This window comes from Larimichthys crocea, chromosome XVI (genome assembly GCF_000972845.2).
Source record: "Larimichthys crocea isolate SSNF chromosome XVI, L_crocea_2.0, whole genome shotgun sequence".
Lineage (NCBI taxonomy): Eukaryota > Metazoa > Chordata > Actinopteri > Sciaenidae > Larimichthys > Larimichthys crocea.
This window is the reverse complement of record NC_040026.1, coordinates 23,612,091-23,637,404: the sequence shown is the minus strand read 5'-3', so window position 1 is coordinate 23,637,404 and position 25,314 is coordinate 23,612,091. Positions and strand designations below refer to the sequence as shown.

At 43.3% G+C, this 25,314-nt stretch overlaps 1 protein-coding gene across 2 annotated transcripts in view; it reads left to right on the top strand.

Moving 5' to 3' along the window:
• Nucleotides 1-21,024: 21,024 nt before the first annotated feature.
• LOC104928987 (PH and SEC7 domain-containing protein 1) overlaps nt 21,025-25,314 on the top strand; it is an 81,127-nt gene continuing 76,837 nt past the window's right edge. For both annotated transcript variants that reach the window (XM_019275020.2, XM_019275018.2), the window contains exon 1: nt 21,025-21,178. The gene's annotated coding sequence lies outside the window, so the exon portion shown is untranslated. The remainder of the gene's footprint in view (nt 21,179-25,314) is intronic.

Here is a 25,314-nt window from a genome sequence, read left to right as displayed (position 1 = left end):
TAACCCACTTTGTTTCCAAGAATCTCTTAAGTTGCGACATTATGCAACAAATACAAAAGGTCGCACATTGTTGACCTGCATACCGTCACTGTGTGCGCTCTCCTGCTGCTTATTTGTCTCGCCTGACACAATAAAATAATGATTCAGATGTCTCCTGCTGAGCGTTTCTAAATACTGGATGTCAAAACAGACATCAATGCATGCGCATACGGTATGAAAGGAGATCCGCACACTCAGACACAAGCACGCGAGCACATCTTGACTCCGGCGACCTCGCCGTCCTCCGTTAACAACGGTGAGCTCATTAAAAACTTTCAAGGATGTCTTTTGCAGAATCATCTTGACACAGCAGCTGGTCCCTGAATAAATTAGCATCATGATGTGGCTTTTTTTTTTTTCCCGACAGCTGAGACACACTGTGGGCATCGATCAGCCGATGAAAAAATATTCTGCGACTGAGATTCTGTGCCCAGAGTGGAAAATGTGTAAAAGAAGCTGCACACCTGATTGACTTGCTGATTTGAAGCCTTTATCCTTTTCCTCTGTCTGTCTTTCCTCTTCTGTTTTAGGCACAGCGGTGGCTGATAAGAAACACACAAGAGAGGAAAGCCTTGGGGATTGTGTGTCAGGGATTGTACCTTAGTACGTTAGGGATATTCCCTGGAGTCATGTGACATAAATCAAACACGGGTTCACCTTCGAAAACATGTATTTCCATCAGTCAACCCAAGGACATTTCAACCCTGATGTTTCTTCCTCAAAAACATGCTTAAAGAAGAAAGTAGCGGCAGTGTAGTTACTGATTTCAACCCCTTTGCCTCACCCTATGCTTTCTGGCATTAAGGAGACTGAAAAATGTGTCAAATTCTGGAAAGATGTAATCCAGAGTGTTTAGTGTGTCTGTTATGCAGCAAAAAAAATGAAATTCAAATCTTTCTGTTATAAAGTTTTGAGCCATGGAGGTTTTAAAGGTTTTGTTAAACTTCCCTTAAACTGATAAAAGTGATGTAAGTGGTTCAAACACTAATGTATATATTTGGTTTCATAACCAAAAAGAGACTAGATGTATCTGACTAGATACCCAAAGCTAGGCGCTATCTTTGGGTATCTAGTCAGAATGGTCTAGTTCTAGTTCTCTCTTGAGTCTAGGGTAGAGAGTCTTTGGGGATCAACACCAAAAACAAAATTTAAGCAGAAGCTAAAATTTCTTAGGTATTTTTAAATTAGACATTTGACCTGATAAAAAGTCAAACGGTCGATTCATCCTGAGGGGAACATTAACATCTGCACCAAAAAAACCCTCGAGACATTTCACTCACAATCAGAAATATCAATCTCACGGTGGCACTCGATTAAAAGTCGGGCGGTCACCAAAGTCGTTAGGATTCGACCTCTGGGAACCATGAATGTGTGCAAAGTTTCACAATTTTTGGACCGTCTGAGGGATCATCCACGTTGGCATTCGTAGAGCCGAAGACGGGAACACAGTCAGTCAGCTGAGGGACGTGAACAGACCTTTCTTCCTCTTCTCAAACACAACAATGCAACGATGGCGAAGGGGGCAGCAACTGCAGAAATATACATATTATCCAGATAAGTAACAACACAGCATTAATGATCTGCTGCAGTCTCTTTACAGCCCCTATGATGAAAAGCAATGGGGGGCGCTGGGCACAAATCCAAGCCTCTTAACATGTCCAACCGGGGGGGCCAGACATAATTTCCCATCACCATGGCAACCCGAAGTCAGCAGTCACTAAAGGGTGACCTGTGAGGGCAACGGCGGGGGTCAAATTGCTTTTTGTGGTTGGATGTCCAATCCAGCTGAGGTTACCGAGCGGGCAGCGAGATTAGAAAAAAGATCAATACTGAGAGATCCCGAGATCACCACCTCCACCTCACGCTCCATCCATCCGTCAGACGGTGTGTAATCTTTGGTTTGAAAGTTGTTTGACGACCTCTAGTTTGTTTGCTTTTTTTTTACTCTCCTCTGCCCTGTGTTTGTTGGATGTCAATCTCTGGAAAATCTCTCAAATTTCACACCAACTGGGTCCGTACAGGAAAAAAAAAATCAACCTTGTTGACATTGCTGTGGATGGAGGAGGCGGAGGAGGAGGGGAGTTAGCAATGGACACGCTGTGGAGTGAAGGTTCAAAAGGGACAATGTTTGTAGGAGGGCTGGATTAGGCGCTTTTATTCCCGAAAGATCGTAAAGCTGCCACTCGGCCTTCATTTAGAGCCCAGTTTGTTGGACTGAATGGACGGGAAGGGACTTTAAAACACAGTACAGTCTTTCACCATCACCACAGAGGCTGTATTTCTTAGATGTAAAAAAAAGACAATGTCACAGTGGGTAGGGCCCTGCACCAAAACATATGGATATAATCATGTGTTTGCCATCAGCTCGAAGAAAGTAACGTTTTATTTGTGAATAAAGAGGTCAGGGAGCGTTTCTTGATATTCAGAGTTTGGGATGATTCATCGCTCACGTGTACTGCGATTTAAACTTTATGGTTTCCAGAAGTTGTTCAGCTGCAGGAGGGGATATGAAGTATGACTTCATGGATGATTTCATAGACTCTCAAAGGGTCGAGATTAAACCACGTTTCACGAATGACATCTGGCAAATCATACCGCTGTTTTGATTTTAGATTATTACACACTAATTTGTAATTGGATGCCTTCAAGGTTTTATGATTCCTTTGTCTTGGCTGCGTTTAATCCCCCACACTATCGCCCCTGGTCTACTCCCCCTGATCCCACGCCAGGATTACCCACAAACCCATCTGGCACATGCCAGCTAGCAGAGGCATACATGAGCAGTGCAACACCAACGCTTGTTAATCCTGACTATTACTGCTGTTTAAAGGCAGACGGGGCCTCTGAGCCGACATGCTGTGAGGTGATATATCAGCAGCAGAGCTGTTTATTTGTGTCAACCCGGCTGTGGGTGGATGTGGGAATGTGCTGACTCGGGAATTATGTGACTTGGATTTAGTGGAACAAAATGATTTAATGTGACAGAGTGAGACGTGAGAGTGATTGCCACAGGTAGAAAGGTGGAATCAGAGATCACGACTGGGACTAGCAGGTGGGCAAAGTCGTAGAGACCAGAAACAGAGCTTGAAGCAACTGACTTGTAATCGTGATGAATTCTCACACTATGTAACTTTGGGCTCCGGGTACGATCATCCGCGAGAAGTACGTAACGCTTTAAGTCACACAGCACGAACTATTTCACTGATTTTGGTGAAACTGGACCATATTTTATGGAGCCTCAACTCTCTGTGATTTACAGAGTTTCCTGATGGACAGTGAAGTAAACTGACAACTGTAGCTGCTGTTAGCTCAGTTTGTTAGCCGGGCTGTGAGCTCAGAGCACTAAGGGAGTGTTAGTGTTTGTACCACAGGAGTTTGGGACCAACCGGAAGAAGAAGAGGAGGAGGTTTTCAGGGAATGCTGATTGGGAGCAGTGTCGTGCCAGAACCAGAGCTGGGTGAGTGGGCAATGTAACCAGGCTCAGCAGCCTCTAGGGACATAATGACCCTAGAGGCAAAGACCAAATAGGACAGCACAAGAGTAAATCTGGGACTGACTTGTAGTCGTTGGCGAGAGCTTGGTGAAATAACTCATCAAACTGTACTTAAGTAAAGTCCTTGAGTACTGAGTAACCTTTCACAACTGCTGTTGCAAATAAGTGAGGGGCCTCTTTTGAACGTCTCTCTGACCTCACATTCAGGACGACTTTAAAAATGCATTGAACCACAGCTGTGCCTGAAGAAGAGATGACTCAATCCACTGCAAACACACAGTCCGTCTTTGAGGTCGTACTGTCGCTCCCCACGTGGCTTTTGTTTTGCTTGGCAGATCAAGCTCACAGCTCCATCAAATGTGGGGACCTCCCCCCTGCCGTGCCTCTCCCCGGGACGCAGGAGCAGCTGTAACGAGCAGCGCTGGAGTTTTGTTCAGGCTCGTACAGATATGAAGTACACGTGGGAGCGAGGCTGCACGTGAGCCGTGGAGCTCATGGCCAAACAAATCATCGTGGACTGACGGCTCGTGTTGGAAAGGTTTTTCTCTCTGCTTGTGATGGGGTGCAGCAGATCACCATGCACATCTGTGTTTCTCTTGTGCTTTATTGCTGGTTCTCTTTTCTAAATTGTTTTCCTTCAGACGAGAGTGTTTTCTTTAAAAGCAACGTGGTTTTGTGATTTAACGCCCCCAGTTTCAGAGTGCCACTCTCTACTCTCAACTGTACAAGCGTATTTGTTATGATTATATTACTTATGATGAAAATACTACTGCTGACAACAGCGACGAGTCCAACTCGGCGCCTGTCTTTCATTCCACAAAGCTCTCGTTAACGACTAAAAGTCAGTCCTAGATTTACTCATGTCTGGCGGCTTCTTGCTCGCTCACTCGACTTTTCTCCTCTTCAGTGTCACATCCTTTGCTGCTCTGCTAGTAGTTTTCCACTCTCCTCCCCTCTGCTCCACTCTCCCTGCCGGCCACGCCCACCTCATCAGCCAACTCTATTCACCTGTGCACTCAGGTGCTCCTCATTAGTATCAAGCCTGTATTTAAGCCTCTCTGGTTCACAGACCCTTTGCTAGATTGTTCTTAGCCTTCATGTAAGACTCTCCAGCATTTTCTTTTGGACTGATCGCCCGTTGCCGACCCCGCCTGCCTTGGACTAACCTGCCCTGTCGTTCCCCCGGTAAACCACTCTGCCTTTTGTCTCCAACCACGATCTGTTCCCTTACTGGTTTTTGTCTGCTGGTGTGGTGTTCTGCTGCTACTGCAATTGGGTCCTCACACACCCGTTACATTCAGTCTTTTCTCCTCTGTCATTATGTCCACAGAGGCTGCTGAGCCCGGTTACATTGCCCGCCCTGTTATGGTTCAGCATCCATGCCCCATGCCTGTAAACCTCCTCTTCCAGTGGTCTAAAACTCCTGTGGTGCAAACGCAAACACTCCCCCCATTGCTCTGAGCGCAAAGTCTGTGCAGCCCGGCTAACAAATTGAGCTAACAGCAGCTACAGTTGGCTTCATTTGGCTCCATTTTCTCCATAAAATACGATCTAGTTGCACCAAAATGCTGTAAAGTGCTGCGTATTCTTGCAGGAGAAAAGATAGTTTTCCCATTTTGTTCCTCATTTTGTCACTTACTGTGAATATTAATCCAAAAATCTTAAAGTAAATTGATTTCATGTGAATAGGGATTTTTCTGATTATGTTTTTGACTTATGAATGCTAGTACCTCTCATTGTGTCTGTACAATGGACTGAAAACTGGATTGTGCTGAAGAAGTCTCTTGACCAAGGCTGTGAAGGGGAACCCATGCGGATCAGATCTGGTATTTGGGGCCTGATCTCCTAAATGAGGCGCCCATAGTGGCCTTTTTGTTTATCCCGGCTGTGTGCTCGGGTCTTTCACAAGCCATCGCTGCATTCCTTTTGTTGCCTTGCTGATTTATTTTATCAAAGATTTCACTGTGTGAGGGTTTCATGTTGGCCAGGCTGTCAGACCTCCAAACCGTGGAGTCCTTCAGAACAGGCATCGTGCTCAGATAAATGCTCCAGTGGCTACACGTGACAACCCAATCTGAAGTGAGGTCATTCCCGGATGGAGATGCGGTCACTCAAAACTATATCAACCTGGATTTAAATTAGTTTATAGAACAGCTGGCTGCAAAATGATTCGTCACAGTTTCCAGTTGCTCATATTTTGGCCTCATCTGCACTTTGTCAGTTTGTTTGAGAGGCTGGTGACCTACTTTTTTTTTTCTACAGTGTGCTTCTAAGGCAGACAATTAACAAAAGAGGACTGATCCAGCGTTGGAAAGACAAATGCCTCTTTAGCCATTTCACTCCACAAAGTAATTATGTAAACCACTTTATTCTGAATGAAAACGATTAAGAAGTGGGCTGATATGTTTATGTGTACAGGACATTTCTCCAATAACCACCGCTACTGTTGAACGCTGCAGGATCAAGCTTTCTCTCAGTGTTACACTCCTACAGGAATACTTCTTGAGAGTTCTATTTATTCACTTGTTTGCCAAGCGTTAGGCGAGATGATCGATACCGTTCTTTCATCTTATGTCTTTTAAATGTGCAGCTCCAGCCAGGAGACAGTAAGCTTAGTATAAAGCCTGGAACAGGTCTGGAATATAGCATAGTTAACATCTGGCAGTGCCCAGGAGGTGGAGTCAGTCTCTGCAGTGGTTGATTAGCAGATCAGGTGGTGAGGTGATCAGGCAGGTGAGAGGGAAACCGGAGGCCACGCCCAGCGACATGCACACAAGGTGAGGGGAAAATGAAAAGCACTGACCTCCACGTGACAAGTTTAGCTGTCAACATAATACATCTGATTCATCTTTGTGGTGGAACATCTCATTGAATTACAGATCTCATTCAGCCTTTTACCTTATGTAACGTTGCTGTAAGCATCAAGGGCATCTCTGTTTGTCTACCCATGTCTGCTGACCCCCTGTGTGCACAGGTGACATACACAAAGTCCTCCAGTGTGGCTTAATCCTGTTATACAGACCTAAAGCTGGAGTGTTGCTGGTGGAATGAGACCAGCAGGTCACAAATAGCTTTAAGTCCCGTCTAGACAGGAGGGCTAATGGATGGTACCACCCTGCATGTGCAGACACCCGGTAAAATGATTAAGAAATGATGTGTCAAAGAGTCAGCGAGGAGGATCAGGAGACGTTTGTTTTAGGGTACAGGGAGTCAGGGCTTTGGTGATGAAAGCTGCCACTATGTACGTCAATAGTTGGGTTTGAACCAGTAAAGGGAGGTCGCTATGCAGCATACGTACGCTATACATGTATCCATGCATGCATCGACATCAACATATAGTCATGTGTGTTTTGCCATCCTGTGCTGTCTACAGTTTGGGAAATACAGCTGCAGTTGGCTCTTGTTTTCTGAAATAACGGGTTGTCGGTCCAAGTCTAGTGGACATTTTTTGGAGTATTGGTGTTTCAGAATTTATGAGCCGTCACGGGAAGTGGGTTTTTGTTTTCCAAAATAAAGGGCTCTCAGAAAAATGGGCTATTGGTCCAACTCCAATGGACATTTTTGGCACTATTGGGAGTTTTGGAATAATGGGTCCTTGGAACAATGGGTGGTCCCCAATGCAACAAAGATCTCTATCTGAAATCGAGCTGGGACGCCTTATCTCAGTCTACATAACGTAACAACCAAAGAATTCAAGGAACAAGGTAGAAAACACATGCAAGACAATACAAACAAGTTGGGAAAGAGAGAGACTGTTCATTGGTTTATAATTTGTTTTGATTTTCTGAAGAATTTGGGCAGTGGGCTTTTGTTTGTTGAAATAACAGGCTTTTGGACAAATGGGCTTTCAGTCCAAGTCCAATGGACATTTTTGGACATCCAATGGACTGTTGAGGTTTGGCTATGGGAGCAATGGCCAGTCTTCCCATGCAACTTGCCATAACTGTCTCTTGCTGAAATCAAACCAGGAGGTCTCATCTTAATGTACTTAACGTACCAACCAACTATTTTCTGTGAGAAAGCTTCATACAAACCAGAAATTGTAAACACTTTTTGGGGTTTCAAAAATAACAGGCTCTTGGACAAATGGGTTTTCAGTCCAATGGACATTTTTTCGGACTGTTGGGGTTTGCGGTATAATTGGCTATTGGAACAATGGCCAGTCTCTAATGCAACAACGGTCTTTAACTGAAATCGAGCACCTCATCTTAGTCCTCTTAATGTAGCAACGCAAGAAAGCAGCACATTTAGTCAACAAAAGACTGAATACATATTTTCCTCTAGATCCTCAAAACTCATCAGCATCAAACAATTCCCACATTTTTCAACCTTTCCTAATGATCTACGTTCTTGGAAAACAGAAAAATATTTGCAATGTCCCTCATTATTTTTTCACATGGTGCAACGTGGTGAAATGCAGTGTTGCACAAGTAGTTTTTGTGTTGATTGAGTGTGCAGCTTTGTTTTTTTATTTATTTTACGATGACACCCGGGTGCACACTTAAAACCGTCATGCAGTCACCAAGGAAATGAGGCGGGTGGTGGTGGGGGCGACACCACCATTGTGCTTTTCTTTGTCTGTCGCCTGAGACACCCCCGCTTCCATTACTATAATAGCAGAAGGGATGGAGGAAAGTAAATGGAAAGCCATTGTGTGAATGCTTTTTTGGAATCTGTCCCATGGCACACATTTAAATCACCCTAAATGAAGCATCCAATGATCTGTAACTGTGTAGAGGAGATTGACTCAAACAGCTTCCGCCTGCCCTCTTTCATTAGGAACTTATTAAACCTGAATGGAAACTCGGAGAGCCTCAGGCATCAGTTGAATGCTACTAACTACCCTGTCATTCTGTCAAGGGCGCGCTGCAATTTTTAGGGAAATGCAGAGGATTTGAGACTACAGCACGGCACTTGATTTCTACTTGGTTATAGTTTTTTAAGGCAGCGGAGGCCACGGTTTGCCATTCAATTTATTATTCACCAGCTGTGTTTTATGTGTTAAAGCACACATGCTGAGATTCAGAACAGCTGCGTGAAAAACAGCTGGAAAATACACTCAATATGTGTTAAGAAGAATGCAATATAGCCCTTTTATTCCTTATTTAAACACATTGTGAACCACATGATATATTGTTTTCCTAGAGGGGAACGCTTGTCATTGCTGTCAGCTGTGCCGTATGTCACGGGACACACACCTCCGAAGGTGAAGCAGGAGGACGGTGGAGGGTCGTATTACTCGATGTGTTGGCCGGTGGTCTGTGCACGGGAGGGCAGGGATGACAGGCAGAGGCCAGCCGATGACACGCGGTGCATACGCTCTCCTGACAGCTTCAGACACTGCAATGCAGAGACAGAGAGAGGAGGAGGGGGAGGACACGATTACAGGTGCACCAATAACTTTCATTCTGTGGTGTGAAATGACTGTTATTAGACAATCTCACGCTGACATGATTGAATCGATATTAAGAATGCATGAATAGTTCCCGGGTAATTTTCACACGCTGCGAGGAGAGATGTACTAGATGTACAGTATAATGAATATTAAAACTATTGCCTTCAGTTTCATCATATCTCAGGTAAAATATCAAATCATTTTTAGTGTTTTATTTAATTTTTTTATTGACGTATACATAGTGGCATTTAACGACAACCTCTCCACACAAATCAGGAGGAATTTGTGTTTAAGACCTGTCTGTCTCAGCAGCACAGATCTCTCTTCTCATCTTTTCACCAAAGATGAGATAACTTTCTGAAACTGGTACAACACAACCTGCTTTCATCCATCTACACAACGTCCCCAGAGATCAGGGAGACCTGAACGAGCAGCTCTTCTCAACCACAATTTGACTCAAAGAGTTGATGTTTATTTCAGGGGAAGTTATTATTTTGTCCATTTTCTGTGCCTGAAAATGCTTCAAAGGAAGGATCACGACCAAAGACATCTGTGCACATCACGTGGTCTCATCCTGACTTCTTGTCTCTGAAACTGAAGTTATAGTTTCATACTTACATTGTCTTTAGAAGCTGCTGTTTGACCGTCCTCTCTTCAGCCTCATTATGGCTGAATTTAACATGATTAAGGCCGAGTTGATTGACCAAGCTATTTTGGGAGTGTTTGATTAGAAAAATTCGACTGTATCGTTGTGATGAATCTCCTACAAGGAGGAATACTGAAGAATCAGGGGAGCTTTCTTGGAAAATATTCAGAAAATCAACCAAATGGCTTAATAAAAGCTAAAATAAGTATAAAGAACAGCCTGTGTTCATGATATACCATGTAAAGGTACTAAAAGAAGCAGCACTGGGCCATTACACACATATGATAACAGTGGGAGTACTACTGACTGACTTTAATGTGTTTTCAGCCAATAGAAACACAAACGTGTTTCCTGTGAGGCCCGTGGCTTATAACTTGCCTTCAGGCAGAAATCATGGTCGCTCAGGGAACACAGTCTTTCACTCTGCACCAAGAAACAAACATCATGCTCATGTTTTTATCCCAGAAGTAGGTTACTTCTAATCTGCCCAGTAACAGTTATGCAGCGTGCATATGTATGTTATGGTAGTGCGTGTGTGTTCGGTTGTGTGCAAGCATGCATAAGTGTGCATGTTTGCATGTGCAGCCAACAGTGAGTGGGCTGAGGGGAGTAGTGGAGGAGGAGGAGGAGGAAGAGTGGGAAGAGTAGGAGGAGGAGGCCAGTGGTAAAAGCTTCAACAAAAGCTAAAGATAGCACAGTGCTCACAGGCACTCAATGAAGCTTAGCTTTCCCTGTCAAGGTTACACACACACACACATATACAGAGGACCACAGGAACGACCTGAGCGTGCACGAGGAACCTTTTCCCCAACAGAAAAAATTAAAACTACCTCACAGGTTTTTGAGCTTTCATCTGTTAATGTACAATTTTGTTCATAATGCATTACAGCAATGTTCAGATCAGGCTCGGTCTGATGGAAATGGAAAACAATGAATATTTATGTTTAATATTCTGCGGTATGCAAAATCAGTCGTGTTCGCACCATCGAATATAGTTTGAAAATTATGCACGCTATTCCAGTTTTTAAACCTTTAAAAAATCTAAAAATAATCTTCTATAATGGATTCAACAGCCCCAGATTTATTCATGTCCGGCGGCTTCTTGCTCGCACACTCTCTTCTTTTCTCTCCTTAGCTTCAACGTCCTCTTCAGTCACTTCGCATCTGTCATTATTGTCCAGCTCCGGTTCTGGCACTACACCGGCTCCACTCCCTGTCAGGATTCGCCTAAAAAAAAAACCTCTTTTTCTTCTTGGTGGTCCAAAACACCTGTGGTACAAACACTAACACTCCCTCAGTGCTCTGAGCTCACAGAGAAGGCAGCCCGGCTAACAAACTGAACTAACAGCAGCTACAGCAGTTTACTTCACTGTCCATCAGGAAACTCTGTAAATCACAGAGAGTTGAGGTGGAGCAGAAGGAAAACCAGAAAACATCTTCTCCATAAAATATGATCCAGTTTCCCCAAACAAGCCTATGATACACCGTTCACCTGACTTCAGTGTAGCATCAACACCATTTTAAAGCTGACCTAATCCCAGATCTGCCCTAGGTGTACAGGTGAATTGAGGTGACTGTGGAGTCTACAGCATATGACTATCATCAGCGATGAAGCTCTCATGAAGCTTCTCCTCTCATTTAATCAGGTCTTTCTTTCAATTTGTCCCGTAAACTTGTTAAAGCGCGGGTGTGTTTATCTGTCACGCCATCCCTGCAAACCATCTGATTTATGATGCTGCACAACGCAACAATATGGCAGACTGCCTGGAGTCTTATCAGCCCTGTGGTGAAGCAATGCATTTCAACTTAACGCTAATCTTGACACGAGGTCTTCAGTCAAATGTGTTTTGCCGGATTTCTCAGGATTTAGGACTTCTTATTGGATCACCCAGCCGGCTATTTCCCCCGACCAGCCTTATAGTTTCTGTACCTATAGACGCCATGAGTCTAATTTATCACATTTGGCCACCAGACATGCTAAACGTGAGCATTAAGTGCTTAATTAATCAGAAATTACATCAGCAGCAGCAGCAGCGACACGTTGATCTGCTTCTCTTCAGCGACATGTCAATACGTCTCGCCAACTCTATCTGCCTCACTAATAGCCTGAGTCTAAAGATAGAACTGAACTAATGGACATTGTACAAAAGATTGCATGAGCTCAATCACAGAGGCTACTTAAAACTTCTGAGGGGCTCCATTTAGTAGATTTGTAGCTGTGGGATAAAAGGCTCAAGTACTCAGACTACCTCCAACACACCTTTGTCTCAGTGCTGCAGAATGCCAGGATCAGACTACATGAGTTGTTCATCTGAAAGTATCCCAACAAAAACACAAGCACGCCAGATTTTTTTGCCTTCTCCCACCTAGTTTCACAACTTTTTGGTAATTATTTCAACACCAGAATGCTCTTCCTGGAACTGTAAGGCCGTTTTCAGACCAAATCTGGCATTGCGGTGAATTCCCACAGGGTTGTGTTTATTTGTGCTGAATGTAACCGCTATGAAACAATCAGAAAATAACGTTTTATTTCTCTGATTCACCAGTGCTCCCTCACTCTCATTCACTGCCTATGTCACTCAACCACTTCTTTGTGTTGAAGCTGGTACATGAAACAAACAAAGCCAGAACACAGCAGGTAGATTATCAGAGTTTAGTCCATGAATCCACCTGGACAGTCTTTGTTTCGTCAAGTTGTGATTCTCTAAAAGCTGAATCCGACTCAACTTCACTGCAAAATGGACTACACCCGCTCAAATAAATGGGAAAAACCCATTTATTTGATTTTGCGGCAGCACCAGATTTGGTCTGAAGTGGACCTAAATGTCAAGAAGCGAAATAGGTTTTCCAGTTCAGTATCTCTATAAATTACATCCATATTGAACATAATGAAGAGTTAAAGTTATCCAATGTTTCAGAGTCAGATTTATTGCCTTGAATGCCTTGACTCTGTCTTGGTTTTTTGGTGCAAACAAACAAAAATATAGGGAAGACAAAAATCCAGTAATAGAAGATATAAATATGTGTACAGTATGTTTTTAAAATGGAAAGAACAGTTTGCATTATAATTCACCAGGTAGTGTGCAAAAAGTCACAGTATGCAGAATATTTGGAAGATAATTTAGTTTGTCCAACATGTAGTCTCTCATGTTCGAGCACCATGTGAAGAATTGGTACCTCTCTGATCGGCTGCTTGGACACACTGACCATCTGAGTGTGTAGTCTGATCTCTGCATAGTGGTGAAGAAGAGGTCACAGGGTCGCAGTAATCATTAGAAACCATCTTCAGTGTCTCTCCTGGGGCTGTCCATACCAAATTTCATTACAATCTGGCCACTTTCTTAACAAACCAACTGAAATAAGAGCTACTTTAATTAGTTAGATGTCATGATATAACTAACTGTCCCCCTTCCAGTCTTTATGCTTCATATTTAAATATCTTTAAACAGTGAAAATACATTATGATTATTGTTCTTGAAGCATGAGCACACAGGTGATGTATATCTATAGGAATATCTGCGTGGCTTTTAAAAGCAGGTCATGATCTTTTCTTATGTAACCAGATTATCAGAGAACTGCTATGCAGTTATTGTGCTATAATGCTATAACATGATCTGGCAAGCTTACGTAAGAATTCTGTTGCTTCTGAGTTCTCGAATGGTGCGATCGTAATGGTCAAACGTTGAGTGAATACCACAATACACAAGTTGTATGTATGTTTTGTGTGTACTAACGAGTATCCAAACTGAGATACAGCATTGGTCAATTGTTAAACAAGTCAATAACATTAGAAAATCACATGTGAATATGAGTTTTATCCCCTTAAATTGGCATCACACACTGTGGATTTACAGGACTTTCCTCCGAACCTTCATGAAGTGATTAGTGCTGTCAGCTCAGACAAACAGCTCGCCTTGTCTTTATCACCTCAGACTCTTTTCCTGGGGGTCATTATTAGATCCAGTCCAAACGCCGATTACCTAAGACAACACAGAGCGGCTGTGGTTATCACATTATCACTCTCTTGTTGAAATAAGCCTAACCACGGTTTGACAAAGAGGCCATTGTATGTCAAACACAAACACGCCGGCTGTAAATCGCATCTCAGGAAAGGGGAGAAATCCTCAACTCAAACATGCCACTCTGCTTATAAGACCATGGTTTATTTGTGGTGGAAAAAGTGAGCAGTGTTTGTTGTAGTAGGTGAATGTTATCGGTTCTCCCAGATGTTGAAGTGTTAAGCACCGAGCAGAGCCTTGTAATCACCGCGGGCTCGTTTAATCGTTATTGTAGTGAGTTATGGAAGTGTAAAAATCCAGTTAGGGTTAGCTGTAGTCTGTTTTATACAGGATCTGCATAATATGAAGGACCTTACTAAATAATGCATTCAAGTGCCTTTAATTTATAATGTTAATAATTTACACGGATGGAGGGGAATGAGGCAAGAAGGGTGATGCGGTTGCTCAGTCGGAGAATCGTAGGATGAGAATTTCACTCGAACAAACACAAAATCTGATGGTTCAATGTGTGGACAGGTGTCTTCAGTGTCTTAGTGATCCTGATAAAAGACATCACTGCATGTAATACAGAGAAGAATTGAATGGCTGCTTCATGTACATACAGTCATTCAGTATTTCATTGTTTTGGATGTATTGCTATGAAGTTTGGTTCAGACATTCACATTTCCTACAAGATAAATGGTGCACAACGACTGTATTCGAATTGAGACAACACAACACAAAGTACATGGTGTAGACAGCGTTTTAGATCTTATGTGACACTTTGGCTGTCAAGGTGTCAATTTGAACTTTAGGAATTCATTTTTCAGAATTATTAGGCCAAATAATCAACAATGAAAATCATAGCAGCCTTAAAAACGTCATCGTTTGACAGCTAAATCCGTTGTGGCTTGGCTGGAGGAACCGGAGGAACCGGAGGAACCGGAGGGTGATTGGTTTGTTGGTCAGTCCAGGAAGGACCACAGTAAGGAGCCTTGACTGCTGGTTTCACCTCCTGGACATCAAACTGAGATGACCTTGACATCAAACCCCAAACTGCTCTCAAAGTGCTGCTACATGGATGCAGTCTTTTCACATTTGTGTGTGAGGTTGTATTTCTTAAGTCTAAAACCTTGAATCTTCTTCTTCTTCTTACAGAATAACTTCACACTCAAAGCTCATTTTAATTTAACCACTGAGGAAATACACAGAGGTTACTGAGCTGAACTCTTTGCTGCTTTTTACAAGTCACATCACAAAACGAGCAGACTGCCTAGACTGAGAACGACCTCGCCTGAAAGAAAAACAGCCGAGGTCAGGACCTCATCCCTCCACTGTGAGATTAATGTGGGCACAGAGTGACCACCCAGAAGAGGCACAGAGTGGTCAGCATCACCAACTAACAGATCAGACTGTCAACACTCAGATTTAATGCACAAATAAACACATGTATACAAACACTGTAAGTAAATTCACACATAATACTGCACCTCTCACACTACGGTTGTGATTTTATAATCCTCAGACTTCAAAATCTCCCTCAAAGGCATCAGCATTCAGATTACACTCCTCTCCTAAAGTTTAATCAAGGTAGCCAGTCAGGCAGATGGTTATATCAATCACACTTCACACAATTGTTGTTTCCACCCCGCTCCTATAGAAACTTCTATTGTTATATTTCCTCTCACATAAGACAAATAACCTTCTACTGGCTGGCTACAAAAGCTTCTGGCTGAAGCCGGACCGAGCAGTGGTCACTACGAATAAAAGGAAGTCAGATTGATTGAGACGCACTGATTCTGGTATGAAAAGCTCAAAGCCTAAAAGGCACCACGTGCAGATATGCATTACAATGGAGAGAGCATGTAGAGAGGCAGCTTTAAATGATAGAGTACAGCACATGCAGAGACCATCTGGATAATTCAGCTAAAAGGGGCTGCTGCTGGGTAGAGATCTCAGATTAAGAAAAATAACTTTGCTTTATGTTCTAACGACTGGCTTTCTTAATGTATACAGAGTCCATAAAAAGGTTTTCTTGATTCCTGGGTCATAAATATTCCTCGAATCAGCTGGAGTGCCTGTGTTTTATGGCAAATTTAGACTTCTACTAGTGTTTTTTTGGACAGCGTTAAGTTTAATTTCCACCCACACAAGTTTCGAAGAAGACTACAGTCTTTGGATTTTGGATTGAGGTTGGGAGCGAGTTGCTGCCCCAAGCGAGGAAGTTCGAGTATCTCGGGGTCTTGCTCACGAGTGAGGGGAAAATGGAGCGTGAGATGGACCAGCTGGTTGGTGCAGCATCTGTAGCATTGCGGACGCTCTACTGGGCCGTTGTGGTTCAGAAGGAGCTGAGCCAGAAGTCCATCTATGTTCCAACCCTCACCTATGGTCATGATCTTTGGGTAGGCTCCTTAGAGATAGAGCGAGGAGCTTGGACTGCTGATCAAAAGGAGCCAGCTGAGGTGGTTCAGGCATCTGATTAGGATCCTCCGGGAGGAGGACTGTGAGGAGACGCTGGAAGAGACCCAGAACCCGCTGGATTGACTACATAGCAGCCTGGGAACACCTTGGGATCTTCCATGAGGAGCTTGAATGTGTTGCTGGGGAGAAGGACAACCGCAACCCGATCCCTTATAAATATATCTGCCCACTGGATGTGCATGAGGAAAGGAATATCTCAGATTCAAATTTATATGCATATTGAAAAACCTATTCACATGTTGACAGCGGGCCCATATTCAATCTGCCCTGCGAGTATGCATTGCTGATAAACATGCAAACAAAACCATTACTCCAGTCAGAGCTGCTACAGTATGAGCTCGGGGGGAAAGTTTGACAAGATTTACCGGGCTTCTCTCTCCGAATGGTAACAAATGTAGAGACGGAAAACAAAATCTAATCAAAGAAAACCATGCGTGAGTCTTTAAAAATTATAAATAAATAGTAACAAACATTACCAAGGGTCTATTATGTCATATATTCTGTCAGCCCTTCAAAACGTCAACCACTCTCAAGCTAATTTTAATATTAAATATGCCATCTATACATATCAGTTCGTATAAATCTACAGATTTACAAGTGGGACTCAGATGTTGTTGCTCTAATCAGCTGCTCACAGACTCCACGCAGGCTTTTAATATCAAGACAACAAAGCTAATATCAGATATTAGTCAGGAAAGGGGTCATTTTAAATCAGATTTCAGCGAGCTGCCTGTCACTGAGAACTGATTTGCAGAAGGACTCAGGTGGTGGTCGTCCAATTAGCTCGTCATGCAGTATCATGCTGCAGGATGAGGAAGGGGGAAATTGTCAATAAGAAGGTTATTAAATCAATGTTAAGTCTTGACTTCTCTCAGACAGATGGGGCTCTTCAAAGACCCCCTCCCATAATTTATCTATTCTGCTTTTTTATGCTGTATTGTCCTTTCTCTCTTTTGAATGGGTCATAAAAAAACTAATTATGGAGATTTTAATGCAAAATGCCACTAAAAAGAACATACACAACTGCAACTGAGCATGGTACAAATATGCACTAAATGCGAATCGTGAAGACCAAGAGTTCATACCAGCCTCAGAAATCTTCAGTTAACGGCACCTCATATTAGAGCCCACATAAGTGCTTCACGAAGTTCAAGTAGGAGACACATCTGAACATCAGCTGTTCAGAGGAGACTGCGTGAAGCAGACCATTGTGGTCGAATTGCTGCAAAGAAACCACGACTGAGGAAGACCAGCAAGCAAAAGAGAGTTGTTGAATGGACATTAGACAATTGGAAATTTGGACTTTAGTCAAATTTGAGATTTTTGGTTCCAACAGCTGTGTCGTTGTGAGACCTAGAGAAGGTGAATTGATGTTATCTGCATGTGTGGTTCCCACCGTGAATCATAGAAGAGCAGGTATGATGGTGTGGAGGTGATACTGGTGACACTGTTGGAAATTTATTGAAGATTCAAAGCCTAGAGTGGCGATAGAACCAGCTGAAGAGCAGCCAAGGAGAGGGGGCAACTTTACCCAGAACAAATAAACACAGCCACACCTTCACGCAACCCTGCAGATGGCTCGCATTGCTGGATTTTGTGGGTATCAGACACACATAGTACTATATATATATAACTTGCATATCTGAGTTAGTTTATAATGTGTTAACTGGCCTTGGAAGTAACTCTGGGTTCAGTATGTAGCAAAGTTATTTAGCCATAATAATAGAATGATTAACTTTAGTTGCCATGCTCCCTAAAATAAATATGTACTTTGAGATTCAAGCGTCTTTTGTGAAAAACTGTTCCATAAAAGATTTTAAGTGCAAGCCTGTATTACAATTGACACACAGGTGTGTGTGTGTGTGTGTGTGTGTGTGTGTGTTCAAATTTTGTTCCACAAGATCTGTTGTTGCCATGGCATTGCACTGCATCTCCTTACATTGCCATGGAAACACAAAAAATTATGACTGGCATGGGGCTTTAAGTGAAGTGGGTCAAGAGCATTTGAGTCAAGTCAGTCAAACTGAATTTATTTGTGAAGCCCAGTCACGTGTTAAAGATCTCAGCAAACCAAGTTCCCCAAAACAATCCTTCAGCACAAAGGACCCAGGATCGGGCTGCATACACCCAAAAACAAGCCACTGATCTGTCTGGATGATCCATGTGATCACAACTTACTAAACAGGGTGTTGACTTCAAATTTTAAAGAGACTTTATCTGGATAATTCATCATTTTAAAGTTTTTTTTATGGGATGAGATCAAACATATCACAGACTGTACATGACTCATTAACATACTGTTGCATGACGAGTTAAATGAACATGATCATTACTCATTTATCACTTATTTTCCACAATTAATCTGTTTGGTTAAACTGACCCTCACTGTGCTGCCTACAATTCCTTCTGTTATGGAGAATGATAGCACAGAAACTGACAGAAGACTGACTCTTGTTTGAACAGTTTATTGAGAACACGAAGGGAATGTGCAATGCAGGTGAGAGAAGACCGTAGCGGGCTGTCCGGTGGTGGTGGCAGGAATCCAAGAGTGCAGACGTGGGAACAAACAGAGCTGGATGTGGTGGGAGGATGGCAGAGGAGGTTTTCCTGAAGTACAGGGCGATCAGAATTAGTCACAAAGTTAAAGATCACAGAGAAGCAAAGATACAAAAGAAGACTGGAAGTACTGTTACTGCTGGGAAGACTGAACGACTGACGGTATAAAGAACGGACTTCCTAATTGGCTTCACCTCCAAGACACAGAGGTTGCCACTTGCACTGCTGGAATGAGGTGGGATGGTGGGTTGAATCAGGGTTTTATGCAGCGTGTGTTGATTGGTTAATGAGGCGCAGGTGGTGAAGTAATTAGGCAGGTGAGAGGGAAACTGGAGGCCACATGTACAGAGAGAGAGACAGAAACACAAGAGGAGGAAATGTGGCTCCACTTAGTGGTTTATTACAGTATTACAGTCAGTACTATGCAGGTTTAAGTTCACAGAAACGTGTATTCACTGCAGTGAGACCACAAGGAAGCAATCACAACGTCTATTTTAATATAGAAAATCAAAATTCAGTCATATTCAGGTTCAGGTTTGCATCAATGTGACAAGATGCATACATTAACATGGCTATAAATAGTCTACATCTGCATAAGGTGAAAGGACTGTGCCCGCTAAAGGCTTGTGCTGACATCTAGAGGTGAATCGAGTCATTACATCTGTCAAGATGTGTGAAAAGGGGGAAACAACCTGACTCTGTCCAAACCAAGTGGCAACCTCTGTGGCTGTGAAATGAAGCCAAAAAACTGCAGTTCCTCAAACGTCCACTTGAGGATGGCTCAAGAAGTGAGTCAGTCTCCATAAGTCCCCATGTTAGACAGCAGAAATAAACATGTTTACAGTCTGGTACAAAAAACCGGATTGGATGGATTAATCACACTTCGATCGACGATCCACCACACTTCAGAAACATCACAGATACGACGTCCATATTTTATTTTATAGTTTCAATGGTCCAAACATTAAAGAATTTATACCTGTCAACACATCTAAAGCTCTCTGTGATACCAACACATGTTCCATCTTGTTGCATTGTAATACTTTTACTGCAGGTTTGCAGTCAGACGTGCACTGAATACTTTAGACCACTAGATGGTGACCCTGCACAGTGCATGTGAAAGTGTTTTTGTTGACTGTACACTGCAGTTGGTGGGATTTGACTTTTGAAATTGGTAATTCAACAAAAACATCTTGGAAATCAATTTGTCTTTTAACTTATAATTACAAAATGACCACACAGAAAAGAAAAAACACAAAGAGACACAACATAGAGGGACAGAAAACTGTACAACAGTCACAGCTCATGCTTTTCTGTCTGCCAAGCCTTTCTCTGTATTAACTGCAGAGCATCTGCAACTCACAAAAAGCCCCTGCGGGATTATTTTTTATTAAATATGGTAATCAATGAGAAAACACTCAACCGCTGGCAGCCTCAAACAGAAGCATCGAATAAAAGTCCTTAGCTGGGGTCATTTCGAGCACATTAGCACCATCTTGTGGTGAAATAAAAACAGCCACACTAAAGACACATTAAACAGCTTCTAGTCTGCCCTCAGTCCAACAACACCAAACTGTTTTTTTGACTTTGGTTTGAATCCTTGCACGCCGGTACTGACCCCACTTTGTCATTGTCCTTATCATCTCTGTCATTATGTCCACAGAGGCTGCCGGGTCAGACCCCGGGCCTGTAAACCTCCTCTTCTCCTCCTCTCCAAAACTCCTGTGGTACAAACACAAACCCGTCTGTCTTTCAGCCTTTTATTTCACCAACCACTAAAAGTCAGTCCCTCACTCTCTCCTTTTGTCTTCTAAACTTCATCCGTAAACGTCCTCTTCTGTCTTTGTCTCCTCTGCCATCATGTCCACATAGAGGCTGCTGAGCCCAGTTCCTGTCCAGCTCCTGTTCTGGCACGACACTGGCTCCGCTCCCCGTTAGCATCCCCCCCAGTCCTCTGAGCTCAGCTTTTAATCATTCATTACTGTATTTTTTTTACATACATTTGTATGTCAAAATACTATTATTATACTAATTTTTGTCTGTATGAATAACTTTAACTTTGACATAATACTTGTGCACATTTGTATGAATAACTTTAACTTTGACATAATACTTGTGCACATTTTGTGTTTTTACAGTGTAATGAAGTGAGGCATACTTCCTCCAAACCTGACTTAACTCAGACCTGCAAGTACTAAAACTGGTGCTCATAAGGAGGCAGAGACTGGGCATGCCCAGAGAGAGAGAGAGAGAGAGAGAGAGAGAGAGAGAGAGAGAATAAAAAACGACGAGGTCCATTTTCCAACATCACGTCTGTTTCCACCTGACGTGAAACAGACCGTCCGCCCCCCTTCTTCTTCTTGTCTCTGTTCCACCTGACACACACACACACACACACACTCTCTCTCTCTCTCTCTCTCTCTCTCTCTCTCTCTCTCTCTCTCTCTCTCTCTCTCGGATAAATGCGGACCGCAGTGTCTCCTTCGCAGCATCTCATCATCTCTGGCACCGGGGAGACAAACACTGCTGCTGCTGCTGCTGCTGCTCCACAGATCACATCCTATTTTCTGGTGAGTGCTCATCTGATCTTGTCGTGTTTGTGAAGGAATGACTGCTGCGGTGTGTGTGCGGTGTTTTCTTTTTCCCTTTGCGGGGTTTCGGTGCTGCTGTTGTCTCGGATGCATATAACTTGAGTCAGTGAGTGCACTGCATCATCCAGCAGGACCTGTAGGATGCAGAGCAACACCACAGAAAGGTCATATATAACCAGCAAAGAGGAGAGACCTCTGTCACTGACGCATCCGTGCGTGCCATTCACAGCCGAGCCAAGTTTCGCCCTTGGGGCAACAAAAAGTTGGCTTATCTATGGAGGTGAGTGTGTACGTGAGAGGATTTTTAGATAAGTTTGTCGCACCTGAGCACACAGGTGAATGCAGACCTGCTGGTATTTTCAGTCTTATGCTCTCATGGATGGATGGATGGATGGATGGATGAGGGGGAAATAATAAGATTTCATGTTGCATGTGTGATGTTTTGCTGCAGTCGGTTGGTTTATCAGGTGAAAAACAGTCAAGCCAGACACAAACTTTCCCATCCATTCATAGACTTTGATCTGAAGCTGGAACAGTCAGACAGGAAAATCCATTTTTCATAGTAAATTTCTTTGTTTTTTTTAAGCTGCTCAAATGTTAATTGAGGATGTTAGTTCCCTCCTCCTGACAGATGGAAACATGTCTCATGGGCGTCCAATAATTCATTTATTCTTCTGTCAAGACACAGTTTGCCTGTATGCTAATGCATGCTCCCCGTTGATAAATGACACTGCAGGTAAAGTCTCTGCAGCTCGGAGAGGACAGAGGCTGCATGGCCGGTTGGAGACCCTGTCAGATATTAGTTTGGGAGCAGAGCCATCCCCAGCCGTCAAGGGCAGCTGGAAGCATTTTGTCTTCATTTGTTGCAGTTTATGAATCCACCCGTCGCCCCCCCCCAACCCAGCTGGGGCTCAGTCTAGACTGGGTTGTAGTGAATGGATGGTGGTGCTGCCGGTGGTCGGAGGGAAAAGGACGTTTCTCTCAGAACCCTTTAACTGTTTTGTGTTTGTTATGAACTGCATGTTACCATTTTTTAAAACAATAATATATCGAAATTGGTATTTTTGTGATTTAGTGGCCCCAGTTTTAGCGTGAGACAGCTGTACACGTGTATTTGTAATGATTTCATTATTTATGATCAAAAACTCGACAACTTTGCCAACAGCCAAACATCAAGCAAGGTCAACAACACAAGACATAGCAGCCAGCTATATTACTAATAATATCACTGACTAGTCCAACAGCAGTCAGCCCAGCTCGGCGTCTGTCTTTCAGCCTTTTATTTCACATTATGTCCGTAGAGGCTGCTGAGCCTGGTTGTATTGCCCAGCTCCGGTTCTGGCACAACACTAACATTGCTACCTGTCAAACATCATGAAAAACCTCCTCTTCTTCTTCCTGGTGGTCCAAACCGCCTGTGGTACAAACACTAACACAGTCTTGCCAGCCCGGCTAACAAACTGAGCTAACAGCAGCTACAGCTGTCAGCAGTTTACTTTACTGTCCATCAGGAAACTCGTCTTGATAATTAGACTAAAATGGCATTTTGCGTCGTCTGCTTTGTCTTATTTTAACACCAATCAGCAGGAAGTGTCGTATTCTGGAGGTGTACAAACATCTTTATAGATGAATTTAAGACGTTCCTGCTTTAATCACATTAAAGGTTGGTGTTGATGCTGTTTTAACAGGCTGTTAATGAGAACCTCAGCGGCCTCAAGTGCAAACACCAGCAGGAGACCGAATCTTTCTCATTTACAACACCAAGGGGAATGTGCATTGCAGGTGAGGGAGCCAGTGTCCGGGGTGACAACAATCCCAGAGTGCAGATGTGAGACAAACAAAGCTGGATGTGGCCGGAGGATGGCTGACGGAGGTTTTCCTGAAGGCACAAGGAAAATAACAATTTGTCCTAAAAGGTCAAAAACTTCAGCGTCAGCTGCAGAGCTGTTATCACTGCGGAGGCTGAGGTCTGGAAGATTGAGCCGAGGATTTATGCAGCATAGGTTGATTGGTTGATGAGGCGCAGGTGCGGTAATCAAAAGGTGAGCGGAAAGGCGGAGGCCACGTCAGAGACAGACAGAAACACAACGAAGGGGAAAAACAGCAGGAAGGAAGAAAGGAGGTGAACAACCAAAGACTCACTGTACTCAACTGTGCAACCACTGACTGTGAACAAGAGTGGATGTGGAGCGTCGGTGGACCTGAGACTGGCTTAATGCAGAGCCACCTGTAGTGGCATCTACCTGTCAATCAAAGCGTCCACGCTCTTAATCCTGCATAACTTTAATCCTTAATATAATGTGAACAGGTGAGTTGTATATAAATTCACCCTCAGTACAGTTGTCATGAACGGGGAAATTAGCTACAGAGACCAAAACTGTTTTTTGTACCAGGCTGTAAACATGTTTATTTCTGCTGTGAAGTTTTTAACATGGGGACTCATGGAGACTGACTCACTTCTGGAGCCAGCCTCAGGTGGACGTTTGAAGAACTGCACTTCCTGTGTTGGCTTCACTTCACAGCCACAGAGAGTTCTGCTTGTGTGCAAACTCTGATCTGACCTTTTGCTTTTTTAAATTTGAATTTTTGCAGTTTTTCAGACATGTTTGCAAGGAGAGGGTGAGGCGTGGGAGAGTATTCAGTTGGTTGCAATGTGCAACTTCACCACTAGGTGTCTTATAAATCCCACACACTGGACCTTTAAACAGGACTCGGTATTGAAAAAGCTGCAGTACTTCTGATTTTATTTCATCACATTTGATTTGTTGAATGTGTCTCCTGGCACGTTGTATACTCGAGTCCAGTTTTGTATTTTACAGTCTGAACTGGAGATGAGCGAGTCTGCCACCAAGCTAAATGCACATATAGGACTTACAATAATGCTTTCATGCTAATTACAGAACATGTGTGGCTCATTGATGTGTTTTAAATGGAGCTTTCAGCCCAGATGAATGGGAACTGTTAGAGTCTGGGTTCACAGGATCAACTCATTATCGGTTTTGTTTTTCTCATGACATTTATTGACGAGAACGTATCGAATATCGGCAGGTTTATCCCTCGGTTAGATGATAAAAGCTTTTATTGTAGGACGCAGGAGCACACACAGACGCCTTGATGGCCTGTGTGAGAGCTGCGATAACAAAGTGGTTAGTGCTAACAACGTCCCCGTCAGTTCTTATTGGAAGACTGAGATGGTCGGGCCTGGTTTTTCGATTCTCATGTTGTTAATGGTGCTGAGAAAACAGCATTAGTGACCAGAGCAAGCTTAAATTGCAGTTATATTCTCCTTCCCACGTCTGTTTTTATTTCTTCCTACACTCTCCCACTCTTCGCCCCCCCTCACTAGCCCATGGTTGTTGCCTTGGTTGCCTTTTTGTTCCAAGTTGTTGCAAGTACAACTCGCAGCGTCGAGCTGTACGGTGTATTTTCTGCTCACAAGCGCTGAAAAAGCCAAGAATACGTTTTCGGAGGTGGTGCTAGTGGGAGTATTTAGGAGGTGAGAGCGCTGGCAATGAAAAAGGGCCTTTTAGCATTTGGATAGGAGCGAGCCTGTGTGATGATGGCGAGCATTAGCATTTTACAATCCTGCTGTGTTTCTGTATAATGAGTGGTCGTCTGCTGCTAGCTGCTCCAATCTGTGAGGCTTTTTCTGTACGTTGGCTGCGATGCAGATGGAGCGCTTTGCAGTGGCCTGGATCCGGCGTGATTAATGAAACGCAAATCTGTTATAGAGGCGCTTTCTCCTTGTTACATGCCGAAATGCCTTCTCATTTTGTCATGCCGGTCACTCAGCGGTGTAATATGAGTACGGAGATACCGGCTTCATTCTTGGCTGTTTGGTAACATTTCAATGCCAGTAATTGATTTTCTTCTGTATGCTTGATAGCCCACAGTGCCATGCAGTAAGCGATATTACAGTTTATTTGAGTCCAGAGGTTTTAATGGCGAAGTAGAGTTACATAAATCTTAAGCTCTGTGAAACGCTGATAAATATTTAGACTGTCTTTATTTGGGTTAAAATCCCCTCCGTTAAAAAGCGACATTGTGCAACTTTTCTAGCATCAAACAAGTTAAAAATCATGTTGACGCTACACTGACCTGTGATCAGGTGAACG